The following is a 17452-nucleotide window of genomic DNA, read 5'->3' as shown; positions in this document are numbered from 1 at the left end:
ACTTTAGCAATAAGTGATTTAAGGAAGGATATGCAAGATTTTACCACAATGATAATGTGTGGCACCAGTTGAAAGTACAATCTCACTAGCAGGCTGGAGCCAAAAAATTGACATTATAACTCTGGTGAATGTATAGTTCTAAGGGGTGCATGTCACAGTATTTAGACATAAATACCAACTAAATAGACAAGAAATAGTTTAATTCCTAAGTGATGATCTTTATGAAGCAACTACTTGTCATTCAAACCTATCATCATGTGAAACAGTAACACAAACAAGTTAACAACTGGTGTTTTTGGTATTAAATATAAAAAAATAAATATCTCTTTATAGATCATTACAAATAATCAAAACTACTTGCATCCTACTCCACTATTTCATCAATTGCATGGCCACACCTCCAGATAACATAATCTTGTAACAATTTGTGCTTCTTGTACAATTGTCCCATCCAATAAGACTACATAGAAATTTGATTGTCCATGATATTCCAAATGTACAAGATCGTCAATGACATGTAGAATCCGTGTCTTGAATAGGTCTTAGAAATACTTGGGGTACAAAAAGCATGGCTGTATAATATAATCTTATTTGACCGCCAGGCAATATCTAAAGTACATTATCATCATCTGTCCTATCTGTGTTTTGTAAGGGTCCCATAAATACGATTGCTCCCTCCTGTGGTACAAATGTACTATACTCTTTAGTTGTTTCACCACACCTTTTGATTTTCAAGAGCAGACAGGTGAAGCCATGAAGGACAGTCCTGGCTGTTCTAAAGATATCACCTCCATACTCTGGCCTATAAGATCAAATATGCGATGATTAGCTGGCTGATAGTCATTGTACAAAAAACGTCTTTTGATTTTCCTTATGAACGACAGTAAAATGGTAAATCTACACAAGGCAATACTTGCAATGTGTAAAATATCACCTTCATAGTCTGGCCTTATGTAGTGATTAGCCAGCGGTGGTCATTGTGCCAGAAATGTCTTTTGATTTTTGCTATGAATGACAGTAAAATTATGAATTCACGCAAGACAGTACTTGTAATTTGTAAAATATCATCGATAGTACTTGTAATTTGTAAAATATCATCTCCATACTCTGGCCTTAGATCAAGTATGTAGTGGTGATTAGCTACCCGCTGGCAGTATCCCAGTTGTACATTAATCACACATAGAAATGTTCTTACAACACTGAAAACAATTAGCAGAGATTTTAAAATAAACTGGCTCACTGTTAGGATTATTGTAGGTACAGCATATACACCACTGAATATGCCATATCATTCTCTGCATCAGTTTGTTATCACCCACCTTGTATACCTATAGGAATGATAAACAACTAACTGTGTCCTATGAATAACACCTACAGGATACTCTCTACTACTTGGAAATAGCATAAGCTGAAAGCAACCACAAAAACTTAGCAAATATATGAGTAGTATTTTGACAGAACAAGATACTTAACAAGATACGACGCATGTAGTGTTGGGATAAACAAAGTTTTTCATTATTATTCATTAATATTATTAATTATTATTATTACTTGCAACTGAAACTATTTAGTTACATAACCATAAAATAAAGTAACTATAATATTATATTACTTTGTGTCCATAGCCTTATTAAGTTAAGCTGCCATTTGTGCAACTATCACCTTATCAAATGCATTGTTAGTATAGGTAAGACATGCATTGCTAGGAGTCTTCAGTGGATAAACAACCCAAAGGAATGATGTAATAATGCTCCGCCTCGGTGATTATCACATCATTCCTGAGGGCTGTTTATCCACTGAAGAATCCTAGCAATGCATGTCTTAGTAATTTAGACAATGGACTGTGGTGACTGGAATTTTGTTATGAACCCACAAAGTATGCAATTTGTTTGTTGAAGTTTGTGGCTAGGTGTCTTACTAGGTTCCACTTGTTTACAGGTGTCTTACTAGAATAAAAACCCTGCATACTTTGCAAATATCAAAGCATTCTTGACATGCCATTGTATAAGACAATGTGTAAGCCTTGGTTATAATTGTACAAGCATACAAAAAAATTTGGAATTTTCAACTAGAGTAGGGACCATAGCACATCGATAAAAAGTACTGAAACAAGCTGGAGTAGTCCATGATATTAAATCACAGTAAAACAATAAGAAGTGTTACATCCCTACTGTGCTCAAGCTACCATAACGGGAAATGCACAGTAGGGATAGAACACTTCTTATTGTTTTACTGTGATTTAATATCGTGCACTACTCCAACTTGTTTCAGTACTTTTTATCGATGTGCTATGGTCCCTACTCTAGTTGAAAATTCCACGTATACTTGTTTGTTAACGTTATTGTAAATAATTTTATTATGACTGGTGAACCCACGCATACTGCATCTGAAATGGCGCAGCGCTCCCCAGTCCCATATCATCTGAAAAGTGAACTATCCATTATGTTTCATTGTCAGTTATGTTCAACCTATTGCAGGGCTGGGGCCCAAAGATTTTGAGTGGTCCAGCCAGACATGGACTGCAATGAAGGTCATAGTCATGCACACTACTCAGTTTTTATTGATCTAATATGACCTGTAAATCAGTGATTATCTGCTTTTGTGTGCTACTTAACTGCATGTGTGTGTTACACAGCATACTAAGCTAGAAGGGTCAGGGTGCATGCTCCCCCAGGGAAAATTTAAAAAATAGATGCTCTGAAATGGCATTTGGAGGCTATTTTACATGCAAAGTCTCTTCTTTTTGTTAACATCAATGGTAATTTGTGCTATATTACCAATTAATTGAGTTTCATACCTGACTATTATAGCTAGTAGCTAATTTTATTTTCATGATGCATACAAAAATTTCTCAACATAAAAGTTTAGTTCTAGATTGTAACTACATGCTAATGCACGATCAATTAGCTCGATGCAGTGTGCCATGCAGATGACTCACTGGGTAATTTTAAGACAGTTAACACAGATGTAATGGCTTAGACTATAGATAAATAAATAATAATATAAGCTATATTCTATACTGAATACTTTATTAAAGTATCATGATGACTGTTCTATTAGAGTATATTTTGATGACTGCTCTATTAGAGTATCTTGATTTTTCCCTAAAATCAAGTAGCCGAAAAGTGACTGGCCAGACTGTGGGCTGTGGCCCTGACCCATTGCACAGCATTTCAAATCAAGAACTGTTCGAAAAGCACCTCTACAATTCACGCATACCAAAAGAAATCATGCTGCATGCCCCAATCATATTAATTATTGTCTGAAAAGTGAAGTATCCATTATTCTTCGCTGTCAGCTATGTTCAACCTGTTACACAGCAGTACGAATCAAGAACTGTTCAAAAAGCATCTCTACAATCAAAATAGCCACTATGAAAAATACTGACGATTTCTGTTTCGAAGGGAAGCCATCACAAGCTACAGCTAAATCGACACCTTTCGCTGTCAGCAAAGATGAATGGAACACAAAGGAGGGCACTGGTAAGTCCATTAAGAATGCATTGTACGTACTGCGGTATGCCAAAAGGCACTTCTCGGGACAAAGCGATGTCGAACAGTGAAAAAATCAAGCCCGTAGCCTTACCCGTTATCAAGTTATGCTTGTCTGAAGGCATCAGTCAGTTAATTACCTACTCAGTCAGTAGAAAATTCCATTAAATAAATTATTTTTAAAATTCCGTAACAACTTGTTGAAAGCGTTTCAGGTCGATCTGAAAGCTTGTTTGGGCTTAGTTTTGCCTAACAAATACTGCTTCATTGTCGTCTGGGAAAATTGAGGCTGGTTTTTGGGTGATGTTATTTTGTGGGCCACGCCTACTCCTTTTGGTCCCTACTATACAGTAACTATCATACTGTATGATTCAAGAGAAAGAAACTGATTAATAAGCTTCATTCATTAACTCAAAGTGGGTTTCGTTACTTCGTTGTGGCTACCCCTAACACTGAGAAGAAAGCATTGAAACCAGGTCAGGTCACATTTTGTCATCCTGCTTTACAGATTATTTGGGTGCGACCTGAATTGGATCACATGTGCAACCAGTTCTAGGCATTACTGTCTGCAGACATACATGCAGCCTCACTGATTTATCAGTAGTAATGCACTCTATAGGTATGGTATGCACGAATCCATGCCTGTTATCACTTGATATTGTATGAGACAGCCTAGTCTTGCAGTAGAGCAGCTTTCATGAGCCACTCTCACTTTAATATCAGTGGGTGATACTGTCTATAAACATATGTGAAATTAATATAGTATGTGTGTAGGTAGGTACAAAGTAACACCCACTTACAGGAACCATACCTTGCTGTACAAGGAACCACACCCACGCACTGATTATTTATTACATAAACTAGTTTTCATATACAGGTAGCTACCCTTGTGCTTACAAAATGAGTACCCAAAACATAGCTTTGATACTGTCGCTGGCAAAGGCCATTTCTACAACACCTTTTTGAAGACATGCAACTAGCTAGTCCCTCACTAGCTCTACCATTGACTCAGCCTGCAACTGCCCCAGGTCTGATTGCTATCCAGGTTAGCAGGTCATCCGGATCAGCAGTAGTGACCCGGTTTCAATGCTGATAGGAGATCCATACTGAATCCCAGCAAAACATAGTTTAGGGAACAGAAATGCATAGTGATTGGTTAGGCTGAGTTGTGAGCTATTCAGTACTCAAAAGTACGAGGAAATTTACAGTGAATATTTTGAACTATCGCTAAACAGTGACATCCAGCCATTCCCAAAGTTAGCCAGAGATCTGTCCAAGTCACTCATACAACTTATCCTGTCACATACACCTAAATTACTCATTTATCCATTAAGTTTCTGACCGAGTTCAATTGATGCTCCAGATTGCTATATGGCAACTCAGCCTCAACTGACCATAGAGATGCACAAAAGTACAGTTTTGTCATAACTTGAACATTAAATAGAATATGTTGTAATTGTACGCATGCGTATTTAGATTTGATTCGAACTTTTCCGTGACTAATGATTTGTACGTGATTGTACATGTTGTCTTTAATCCTTCCAATCTAATTGAACTGTGTTGTTATCGGTTGGGTACGCGTTGGTATCACCTTATTTACCGAGTATATTACATATTGGCGACGAGGATAAAGACGATTTTCGTTACTGATGGCAGCACATGGCAAGTTGGAAGAGTTTAATTCTCGACACGAAGACTGGGAATCTTACAAAGAGAGACTTCAACAGTATTTCGTAGCCAATGGCGTGGAAGATGCCGACAAACGCCGTGCAATTTTCTTGAGTGCGTGCGGACAACAGACTTACAAAGTGATTCGCAACCTTGTGGCACCAAAGAAACCGGCAGAATGTAAGTTTGAAAACATCACCCAACATTTGGCGAAATATTTCAGTCCTAAACCGTCGATGATAGTGCAACGGTTTAAGTTCAATTCGCGATGTCGTCAGCAGGGAGAAGGCATCGCTAAGTTTGTAGCGGAACTTCGAAACATTGCTCAACACTGTGGGTACGACGCGACCCTTGAAGACATGCTTCGTGATCGGCTAGTTTGTGGTGTTAACGACCCCCGAATTCAGCGAAGACTGTTGTCAGAACCTGAGCTAACCTTCAAAAAGGCCTACGAAATAGCACAAGCTATAGAAATGGCAGACAAGGACACAAAGGACCTGGCAGCAGCAACAGGTACAGGACAGCTTCCTGTTCACAGTGTACAAAAAGGTACATTTCAGAAGACTTGCTACCGCTGTAAGGGCCAGCATAACCCTAATAGTTGCCCTTTCAAGGACAGTACTTGTCATGGGTGTGGTAAGAAAGGCCACATCCTGAAAGCTTGCAGGACTTCAAAGTCAACACCACCTACTTACCCTCAGAGCAAGAGTTCCAAAACCTCCAAACCACAACATTCTCTACAAGCTGAAAGCAGCCCTTCTGTCACAGAATCAACAGAAACTCCCTACACATTGTTTCACATTGACAACCAGAATCATCCACCAATCACTGTCGACTTCACAATTAACAGTTGCCAAGTGAGAATGGAGCTAGACACTGGTGCAGCAATCTCTGTGATTAGTGAACAGACTTACAAGACGGTTCTTTTACAACAGCCTCCATTGCAAGTTTCCAATTTACAGTTACATACTTACACCGGAGAGAAGCTCACAGTCCTAGGGCAGATCAATGTCAGTGTACAATATAGTAATCAGTCATTTAACTTACCAGTGATTGTTGTGAGTGGTACTGGACCCAATTTGATGGGTAGAGATTGGCTGAAACACATAAAGTTGAATTGGGCTCAGGTATGCGCTGTGTCCGTGCCCACCCCACTCCAAGAAGTTTTGAATCGCCACCAAACAGTTTTCTGTGATGAACTGGGTGAGTTGAAGGGCACCCAAGCTAGTATTGTTATAGACTCTAATGTTCAGCCACGTTTTTACAAACCTCGATCCTTACCGTTTACACTCAAAGCCAAAGTTGAAACTGAACTTGACCGGCTACATACTGAAGGTGTTATCACTCCTGTACAATTTTCTTCATGGGCAGCACCAATTGTTCCCATTGTCAAAAGTGACGGCAACATCAGAATATGCAGTGACTATAAACTGACAGTCAACCAGGCAGCAAGAGTAGACAAATACCCGTTGCCAAAAGCAGAAGAGTTGTTTGCGTCACTGGCAGGAGGAACCAAGTTCAGTAAACTTGACCTTGCCCATGCATATCAGCAAGTTTGTCTTGACGAAGCTTCCAAGCATCTTACGACTATTAACACACATCGTGGCCTGTTCATTTACAATCGTTTACCTTTTGGTGTCTCAACAGCACCAGCAATTTTTCAGAGAATTGTCGATTCATTGTTACAAGGTATTCCTAATGTAGTTGCTTATCTTGACGACATTCTGATCACAGGAAGAAATGACGAAGAGCACTTACAAAATCTAGAAAGAGTTTTGACGAAACTGGATGAGGCAGGTTTACGTTTGAAGATGTTGAAATGTTCATTTATGTCAGTTTCAGTAGAATATTTGGGCCATCGTATTGATGATCAAGGCCTTCACCCCACACAGGCCAAGGTACAAGCAGTGAAAGAGGCACCTGTCCCCACTGATGTCACTAAGTTGAAATCCTTTCTTGGACTAATCAACTATTACCGGAAATTTCTTCCGGATCTGTCATCAGTGTTGGCACCATTAAATGAACTGTTACAGAAAGGCCGTAAGTGGAACTGGACTGGTGCTCAGCAAGCAGCTTTTGAGAGAGCCAAAAACTTGTTACAGTCATCAGCTCTCTTAGTGCATTATGACCCTGCCAAGCAGTTGATTCTAGCATGCGATGCCTCACCATATGGTGTCGGTGCAGTATTGTCACAATGTCAAGAAGATGGCTGTGAAAGACCAGTGGCGTTTGCATCAAGATCTTTATCAGCTGCGGAGAAAAACTACTCTCAGCTTGAAAAGGAAGGGTTAGCTATTGTGTTTGGTGTAAAACGTTTCCACCAATACTTGTATGGTCGCCATTTCCTTATATTTTCAGATCATCAGCCCGTGAGACGTCTGTTTAGTGAAACCAAGGCTGTACCGCCTATGGCATCATGGAGAATCCAGAGATGGGCCCTTACACTTAGCTCATATGAGTACGAACTAAGATACAGACGAGGCAAAGACCAAGGTAACTGTGATGCACTTAGTAGGCTACCATTACCAGATTGCCCCAAGACTGTTCCTATTCCAGGAGACATTTTGTTATTAACTGAACAGTTGTCATCGTCACCTGTTACTGCCAAAGAGATTAAAGTTATGACAGAAAAAGATCAAGTTTTATCCAAAGTTTTACATTTTGTGTTACATGGTTGGCCACAAACCAAAGTCGAGGAAGAATTGAGACCCTATTACACGAGAAGAAATGAGTTAAGCCATTTTGACGGTTGTCTACTATGGGGATCCAGAGTGATTGTTCCCCCACAAGCCCAAGAGACTGTTCTCAAGATTCTCCACGAGGGCCATCCAGGTAGCACTAGGATGAAGCAATTGGCAAGAGGTTATGTGTGGTGGCCAAACCTGAACATTCAGTTAGAGAATACTGTAAGTTGTTGTGAGAAGTGTCAAGTAGTACAGTCAACACCTGCCAAGGCCCCACTTCATCCCTGGCAATGGCCGGAGCGACTGTGGTCTCGTATTCACATAGACTATGCTGGACCATTCTTGAACAAAATGTTCTTAGTGATAATTGACGCTCACTCAAAGTGGATGGAAGTGATACCTGTTTCAAATGCCACCACAGCTGTGACCGTTGAGAAATTGTTGAGTTTGTTTACTATCCATGGACTTCCGCATACGATAGTGTCTGATAATGGATCAGTTTTCACTAGCTCAGAATTTGCTGAATTTGTTAAACAGAATGGCATTGAACACATCCTCACGTCCCCATACCACCCAGCTTCAAATGGCCTTGCCGAAAGATCTGTGCAAACTTTTAAGAATGGACTCAAGTGAATATCAGATGGTCCGCTGGAGACTCGATTAAATCAATTCTTGTTTAAGTACCGCATAACCCCACAGACCACTACAGGGTTATCTCCAGCAGAGATGTTATTTGGACGCAGACTCAGATCACACCTAGATCTACTAATGCCTACTGTAGCAAGTAGAGTTCAAGCTAACCAGCAAAAGCAGAAGGTTAATCATGATGGCAAACGTAGATTGCGTGAGTTTGATGTTGGTGATACAGTGTATGTTAAGAATTTTAGTGGAACTCCAGTTTGGATACCTGGTGTGATTGAGAAGTGTCGTGGTCCCTTGTCATACCTAGTTCAGTTACAAAAAAACAAAGTTGTGCGTCGCCATGTAGACCATGTCAAAATTCGCTTGTCGAACAATGACATTTCCGACTCTGATGATTTCCTGTTAATTGGAGACCAAGCAAGTTCCCCAGTGGTGGATCAGTCTAGTACTATTGAAGCTTCTAACACTGTTGAACTTCGTCGCTCTACAAGAGTACGACATCCTCCAGATCATTGGTCCCCAGATGACCTTCCATCTTAAGGAGGGAGGAGATGTCATAACTTGAACATTAATTAGAATATGTTGTAATTGTACGCATGCGTATTTAGATTTGATTCGAACTTTTCCGTGACTAATGATTTGTACGTGATTGTACATGTTGTCTTTAATCCTTCCAATCTAATTGAACTGTGTTGTTATCGGCTGGGTACACGTTGGTATCACCTTATTTACCGAGTATATTACAAGTTTCACACATGCATTTACCAGTTTCTGTACTTTAGCACTAGTTTTCTTGCAAAAGCATAAAATCTACTAGTGGGCATAGCTAAATAAAATGAAAGGTGTCTGAATACCACCAAAATTGTAAGGTCCTCTGTTCTAAAGATATCAAAACCATTTGTCATATAAGCTGATGGATTTCCATGAAGTGAATAGCAGATGTTTGAAAAACATATTGCCTAATAAATGATAGTTATGAATGCAATTTTGTCTCTGAAACAAGGACACTCCTTATAATGATAAAATTTCACTGGTCCCAAAGTGTTTGCTTTTGAGGTTCCACTGGCCAAGTGCTACTTTATAAGTACAGTGCTATAAGAATATTTTGTTGGCACACTATATTTTTAGTTCTTACAAGGAGATGCATGGAAAGTGAAGAATGAAATAATGAGAAACAACCTCTCTATAATTATGTTAGTCTAGGTGGCCTACCACAAATACAATCCTAAAAACTGATGGGTGTTCTCTACCTTATATGGGTACATAACATAGAAAAATTCATTAGCGTGCTTCAAGGATGTCAGAGTAGGTGCAACCAGTGAGGCCAGAACCTCACCACTTTTTGGCCAATAAAAATCAAAGGTTTGTTTCTGAAAATAATTTTAATTGTATCACACCCTTGAATAGTACTGCACTATACTTTCGTAATTAGTGCTCTCATAATTTTAGTATTAATCTCCATCTTGATTTAAGGAAGGTGTTGTCCTGGCAAAACTTAAATGGCTAAAGATCCTGTATAGAAGAAGTAAATAGTAATTATTTTATAAACCTATAATGTAGAATAGCTAGTAGGTTTAAACTATTAGTAGCACACCCTCGAATAATGCCGCAGTGTGGCACTATTTGAAGGGTTTTATCCTTATTTTTGGGCAAAAAAATAATAGTACTCTAGAGCACAAATCGAGTAAATATGGTACTTAGGATTTATTAATTAATAGAAACAGTACTAATCTAACCTGTCTTTACCCAGAACAGCTTTATATTCATTTGGTCCATGTAATACACTTAAGTGCCACTTTGGCTTTAATAATAACATTAAGCACCTCTTTGAATTTGTTTATCTTTGCAGCTACTTTTGGAAACATTCCTTACAGTTTATCTCTTAATAAACTCAAGTAGGAAGGTTTAAGACTTAAACAGTATTATATACAGAGGCACTTTTGGTCTGTGTTCAGTTTTATCCCTAACATTGAACACTTGTCAAGTAGCTAACTAGCACCTTGCAAACAGTACAGCTTATTTCCACTTTTTATCGATGCACCTTGGTCTCTACTCCAGTTGAAAATTCCAAATTTTCTGTGTATTTGTTTGTTAACTTCTTTTGTATATAATTAACACTTTTCGCTGTCAGTGAAGATGAATGGGACACAAAGCAGGACACCATGAAAAATGCATTGTACATATTGCGGTATATCAAAAGGCACCTCTCAGGCTGAAGAGACACCAACAATGAAAAAAATCAAGCCCATAGCCATAGCCATTATTGAATGAAGGCATCAGTCAGTCAGTTACTCAGTCAGTCAGTTAATTCTGTTAAATAATGTTTTTTTTGAATTCCGTAGCAGCTTGTTGAAAGCGTTTTGGGTCGATCTGAAGGCTTGTTTGGGCTTAGTTTACCTAACCAATACTGCCTCATCGTCGTCAGGGAAAGTTGAGGCTGGTTTTTGGGTGATGTTATTTCGTGGGCCACGGCTACTCATTTGTGGTCTCTACTATCGTAACATATGATAAACAGAAAATCTAATGGACATAGCTACATAAAAAATGGAAGGGATCCAAAATAGTACCAAACTTCTAAACTTTGTACTCCCTCTATGCTAAGATATCAAAACCATTTTTGGTCATATGAACACAGGTATATTAGATATAATATAAAATTTGAAAAAAATGGGTGGTAATAAAACACAATATTCCCAAATGGATAGTTTTGTTCAAACATTGCCTGCAGCCCTCATGCTACAAAATGATAATTGGAAGATAACTGTTGCTTAGTGTCGGCTACTTTGTGGTACAATGACCTAAGCTGCTGGAGTGAGTGGCAGCTGTTTGAAAATCATAATGTCCAATAAGGAAAAATTATGTTTCCCGTCCACCGTTCTTCCATTATTTTTTGGTCTTTCTTATTAACATGTCAGGATGTTATCAAATCAGCACAAATTTACATTTTTGTTATACCTGCTGCTAGAAGTATGTTTTTACGCTGAGGGGTCACCAACTGCTCACACAAACTTCTAAATTGTGTACAAGAGTCCCAATATTTAAGTACTTCAAAATGTATCTCTGTATCATTTCAATAAATAGAGTAATTCATGGATTTATAATTGGATTTCTCACGAGAGTCCCAAGACATTGGCTACCCCTCATTTTATGCCGTTTGCTTTTGGCTGTGCACAGGCAAATATTGGCTTGAAAAGCAACCAATCTATTGTATGGAAATTTTCCTGAGTGGAGGATGGGAAACAAAATTTGTTCACTCTAGGAGAATTGTCCATTTATAAAAATTAAAAGCAACAAAACGATAATTATTTAAAGGAACTTAGTATGCACAAAAGTGCTGGGTGACAATTTCAAAGCTAGTTTGACTGATTTTCTTTGGTTTTAGACAAATTTGTTATAGTAAATGTTAGACCACTCCAAATAAGACTGTAGTTTCCCGTCCTGATGTTTTTGCTATTTGGTGCGAGCAGGAGGCTTATCAGTATTCATTATCTGCACATACAACCAAGTACAACCAACAATGGGGCAATCTACTAACGGGGCAAGTACAAACAGGAGCTTATCAGCGCCAAAGGCACGTAACACTCAAGGTATAGCTGTGTAGTGTAACACTCAAGGTATAGCTGTGTTCTATCTTCTGTTAATGAAACATGTCCTTATAAAGAGAGCAGTAATTTCCTGGGCTGTGCTTGGTTATGTTAACAGCTGCTAGCAGTTAATATGCAGCCATAGAATGTCAGTAATACTGGTAGGGTAACTAAAAGAATGATTTCAACACAGCTCTGTTTCTGGTCCTCAGTACAGCACAGAGAGCTTACAAAATATATGGCTACTTAGTTCATTGTTAATTAAGAGTTGTTCAGTCTCTTTTAGTTTACAAATAGCACACAAGTACTTAGACTCATCATGGCTTCCTTTGAAGATAAACAGCTTGAAGGTGATGATGCAATAAACCACTGTGGATGGAAACCCTTTCTTACTGAAGTTATTTTGTAAAACCACAGAAAAACCTCAGGAAATGAACTTTTATGGCTTGTGTGATCTTTGCGCATTATTTGAGGACCCCACCCATTAATTAACACGGAAAACTATATACCATGTTATTCTTCACCATAGCAGCAAAAGATGGGCGCCACCATCTTGTTATAACCCCCGGTTACATCATACTGTATATTTTTTAGAATCCTTATCACGTGAGGAACAGTTCGATTCTTAGTAAAACACACTATGATGCTTAGAGAGAAAGTTATCAAATTTTAAACAGGTACAATTGTTCTTGATACATTTTTGTGTGTTTATAAGTGTTGAGTTTCCCATACTCGTTCTGATCGCTTCGCGTTAAACTTTATTAGAAACGCCTTGGCCTACTCAACAAATTGGTGGTAATTTCAACTTCGTAGCCCCTAGGACGAAGGAGTTATGGGTCCATTTATAAAGGGCACCCATAACGTGTTTTTTGGCAATATATTAGCCGTTTGATAATAAAGGGTTAATTGATACATGCAATTACAATCGTGAGGGTCTGCTACTATTACGTTGTATTGAATACCCAACCATGGAAGACCACATAATGCATTGTCACCGCCCCTCCTGTATAGTTGAGGTGCAAGTGCATGCTCTCATATCTATGGTATTGAATCTCATGTCTGCAAGCAATAAAGCTTATACATTCATTAAATAGTCCTAAAATTATAATGTTTAATGAGGATGAATCGGGGTACTGGATTAAGGCATGCATGGCTGCTGAAGTTTCCAAAAGCAGACCTCAATTATAAAAGAAGCAGGGTATTTCACTAGAAACTGTTATCTGAGTTTTTTTTTTTCAATATGAGCTGGGCCATGTCCTAAAATGATAACATGATATACTACAAGATGAAATTGAATTTTGGAGAAGAAACAGCTGCCTGCAGTTGATCACTGTGAAAGACGGCAGTACCTTCAATAGGATAAAAATTCAATACCAGAAAATAAAGGATATGCCAACAAAAAAAAAGTACAATTCCACTGTGCAGTAGCATTGCAGACTGTAACTATGTATAGACACAATAATAAAGTTTACAGTATGTAGGTAAATAAACAGCAGCAAGCACAACCACACAGCAATTATCAGCCTAAGGGCACATTAATTTTTGTGTATGTTATCTCAATCACGTTGTATGGGATGTAATTAAGGCAATGTTTATAGCTTTTGTCTCAAAGTAAAATAATACGTTGTGATGACAAAACAACGTAAATTAAAATGATACAAACAAACAAACAAAACCACAATTTTCTAATCAACACAAATATGGCTTTCCACTAAACGCAGCTCAGTGGAGACAGCAGGGAGCTCTGTTGACTGTAGCTCTCTGCTCCCATGAATAGCCAGTACAGCAGAACATAATAGTGAAAACAACAAAGCACAGTGTATCCAGGAAAGTGTCTGGTTGTTAGAGGTATTGTGCTTCTGTGACAAAGTGATCTCACTCCTGGCACTGAAAGGCTGCAGGTTGAGAGCTATGTATTTTCACACACAAACTTATTAGCTGAAAACTGTGCTGGTGTTAACATTCTCCACACAATGGCTTGCCAGGCCCAATGCAAAACTACTGATAGCTGAGTGCCGGTACATTAATAGTGTAGCAATGTACTGTACAACATACAGGAGATGCACTTTATACCATAGAACTGTATGCAGCAATGTATTATTGGCACTGAACACTGGAGATGGAAATAATTCAGCTAGCAAGCCAGGTAAAGGATGAACAGAGGTATACACTAGATAAATAAAAAATTGGAAATTTTAAATAGGGATCGCTGAAAAAAGCCACAAAACTAGAAGGGATCGCTGAAAAAAGCCACAAAAAAAGAAGGGATCGCTGGGGTGGTAATGTAAACCACAAATCCCTATTTTGACTCTCTGTCATAAATCTTTAGTTACATGCTCTGTCATTTTGAAGTGAGTCAAAATAGGGATTTGTGGTTTACATTACCACCCCCCAGCAATCCTTTCTTGTTTCGTGGCTTTTTTCAGCGATCCCTATTCCCATTTTAAAATTTTCAATTTTCTATTCATCTAGTTTGTGTACTTTTTATTAATCCAGTAATGGATTATGAGGACTGATAATGAAGACTGTTGTGAATAGTGTAATTTTTGTATTCTGCATAGTAACGCCGTCAACGTTTCAGTACAAACATGAAACTGATCAAATTGCAATGTGCATACAGAGAGTCTCCTAATATGAACTACAATTTACAAAACCGGTGCTTTTAATAGCTATCAAATTCAGTGCAAGGATTGTTGTTATACACTTGACTGCACTATTAGAGTATTTACATGACTGCTCTATTAGAGTATTTAATCTGGATAACCCGCCCTTGTACAATAATCACGAAATACACATACTGTTTCTTTTTCACTTGATACTTACTAGTGGACCTATACTCATTGCAAAGAACCACCAGAGGGTTGTTTTGAGTTGAAGGATGCTTTTCAAGGTGGTTTTTTAGGTGTGCGTTCTATTAGGATTTTTGCAATAAACATGGGCGATCCCTATTATGAACCCACTATCGTGGTTAATGATAGAAATACATAACAAACAATCATGTCCACTGGCACCTGGCTGTGGCGCAGGCCTCGTACACTACCAGGAATAGCCTATCGCTTTGAGTTGAAAGGGGGCGTATCCCTTACGTACGCGAACGAAAATGAAGAGCAGCTTTGAGGCTTTGTCAAGAGAATTTGTTGGAAAAACACATTAGTCACACTATAAAACAGTTTAGAAGATACTTCTGTGTGTAATATGTCGGTTTGTTTAACAAACGCTTCCTTAGCAGTGCATAGCAACATAATTGAACGAATTACGAATATTTCATGAATTACAAAATACAAGAATTATCTAATAATATTATTGCACAGCCCAAAACTACAAAATAGTAATACATAGTTGGTTAATTCATAGTGTCTATAGTTAATTCCAGATGAGTTATTTATTTATTTATTTATTTTTATTTATTTATTATAAGGCTTTTCAGCATGGGTACAACTACATACAGATACAGTTAGCTAGCTGCATGGTACCTGGTTTTTAGAAGTAGCACAACATCAACTTGTTTTTATTTATTTATGATGTAATTTTCGTATTATTCTTAGTACTTGGTTGTATAATAAAGATGTAACTGCTCTATTAGAGTATCTTGATCTTGAGAGGATTTCAAGGTCATGAAAATGGCTTCTTTGCAAGCTAGCAACCACCAGAACTGTTTATTTTTAGATTTCATTGTGCTTTTTTAGCAATGCAACATAAAAGGCTCGATGAGAAGTTTTCAGAAAGCAGCACAGGAAGAGGTGTTAGAAAAATAATGACCAACAATGACATGCAATGCGGGTGGCCAGACGTGACGCGGGCAGATCGAGTACGGGAAACTACACTCTCATTTGGAGTGGTCTTAGTAAAATGTGCATATTTTCATTTATGAGTTAAAACTGATCTTGGCCTGACTTAAAGAGTTTAGTATTAAGGTCAGGCCAAATTAATTCACAGTTTATCGTCACCGCCCGCATGGGTTTTTAGGAATAGAGCAATAATTTCATAATTCATTATTTCTCACGTGATAATCATTGCTTACGCTTCTGAACTCGTTTTTGTATATTAAAACATGGTGTGTGCAACAAACGTGATGATTATTCCCAGCCTGGACTCATTAGTACTTTCAATAAATGGATTTCTAAAGAGAGATTACATAAACGAATAGCTAAGTATTAACAGTGACGTAATCAAATAAGCTCTGCAATCATTGTTAAAGTGGCTAGCAACTGTGTGAAGCTACTGTTAAAATGTTTTCCAAGTTAAAAAAATTATGAAATATGAAAAATGACCTCCCGCCTGCATGACTTTTTCAAATATCCCGGACGATAAACTGTCAATCAACTTGGCCTGGCCTAATCAAAAGGAGCGGTAGCTAGCTATAGCTACTCCACACTAAGAGGGGGGGAGGCAATTTCCCCAAATGCCCCATCCTGGATCCGCCATTGGTTAATGTATTGGCATCCTTTTAAAGTTTCAATGCGCTAGACATGCAAATAATTGCATAGAAATGTACATTTAAAGTGCGTGCATGAAATGAGAACTTGACCAACTCACCAAGAAACGTTGAATTGTATGAATGATCCAGTAGCCAGATGTAGTCTACTCCTGTTTCACGTTTAAAACACCGGACAACCTTTGAATCCACAGATCCTGTATACGTGTCGCAAGACACAACACTTGCACAAAATCAGTGAGAGTCGGCAAGAGTTGGTATAGCACTCGAACAATCATACGAGAATCATGCGTTATAGTTTACAGAGTTACACTTAGTATTTGATCTGCTTCGGTCTGGGCAAGACTACATTTTGTCGTAGATGTTGATGATTTTGTCGAGGAAAACTAGGCGAATGCGGACCTTCATTGCATCCAGTAAATACTAAAAAATCCTTCTAGATTTTTGTCGGTGAGCTTTAATTGAAAAAACGAACGATAATGGTATATGATGGAAGTGGCAGTGTATAATTAGGCCGTTGCTACCCATACGGGGTTTTACTCTTTTCACCACCTTTCATAACCCTTACGTAATATTAAGCTCAAAAGCATCCAGACTTCCTACTGTAGTTGTTGCTCTCTCTCTTCGACTTTAGGGCACGCATCTAGTAGTTGCCGCGAGTAGTCGACTTTAGGGATGCGTCCAGTAGTTTCCGCGAGTAGTAGACTTTAGGGGAAGCGTCCAGTAGTTGCCACAAGTAGTAGACTTTAGGGGAAGCGTCTAGTAGTGTTAGTGTTAGTGTTAGAGTTCAGCTTTGGTTTCTTCTTCACCTTCAGGGTTAGGTTCTTCTTACTATATACAGCTTATTTCGTTAGTCACATTTATAAAATACAAAAAAAGGTAATCAAGGGAGTTAGCAGCGATAGCATAATCGGTAGCACACTGGACCATCACACTGGGATCCTGGGT

General features: G+C 38.4%; 1 long non-coding RNA gene across 1 annotated transcript; it reads right to left on the bottom strand.

Moving 5' to 3' along the window:
- Positions 1-231: 231 nt before the first annotated feature.
- Positions 232-16951, bottom strand: LOC136251173 (uncharacterized). Its single transcript, XR_010698963.1, has 2 exons — positions 16606-16951; positions 232-1328 (listed from the first exon to the last, which is right to left on the bottom strand). It is a non-coding gene; the product is annotated as an uncharacterized lncRNA (long non-coding RNA).
- Between the last annotated feature and the right edge of the window lie 501 nt (positions 16952-17452).

This window comes from Dysidea avara, chromosome 3 (genome assembly GCF_963678975.1).
Source record: "Dysidea avara chromosome 3, odDysAvar1.4, whole genome shotgun sequence".
Taxonomy (NCBI): Eukaryota; Metazoa; Porifera; class Demospongiae; order Dictyoceratida; family Dysideidae; genus Dysidea; species Dysidea avara.
This window is presented reverse-complemented; position numbering and strand designations above follow the sequence as displayed.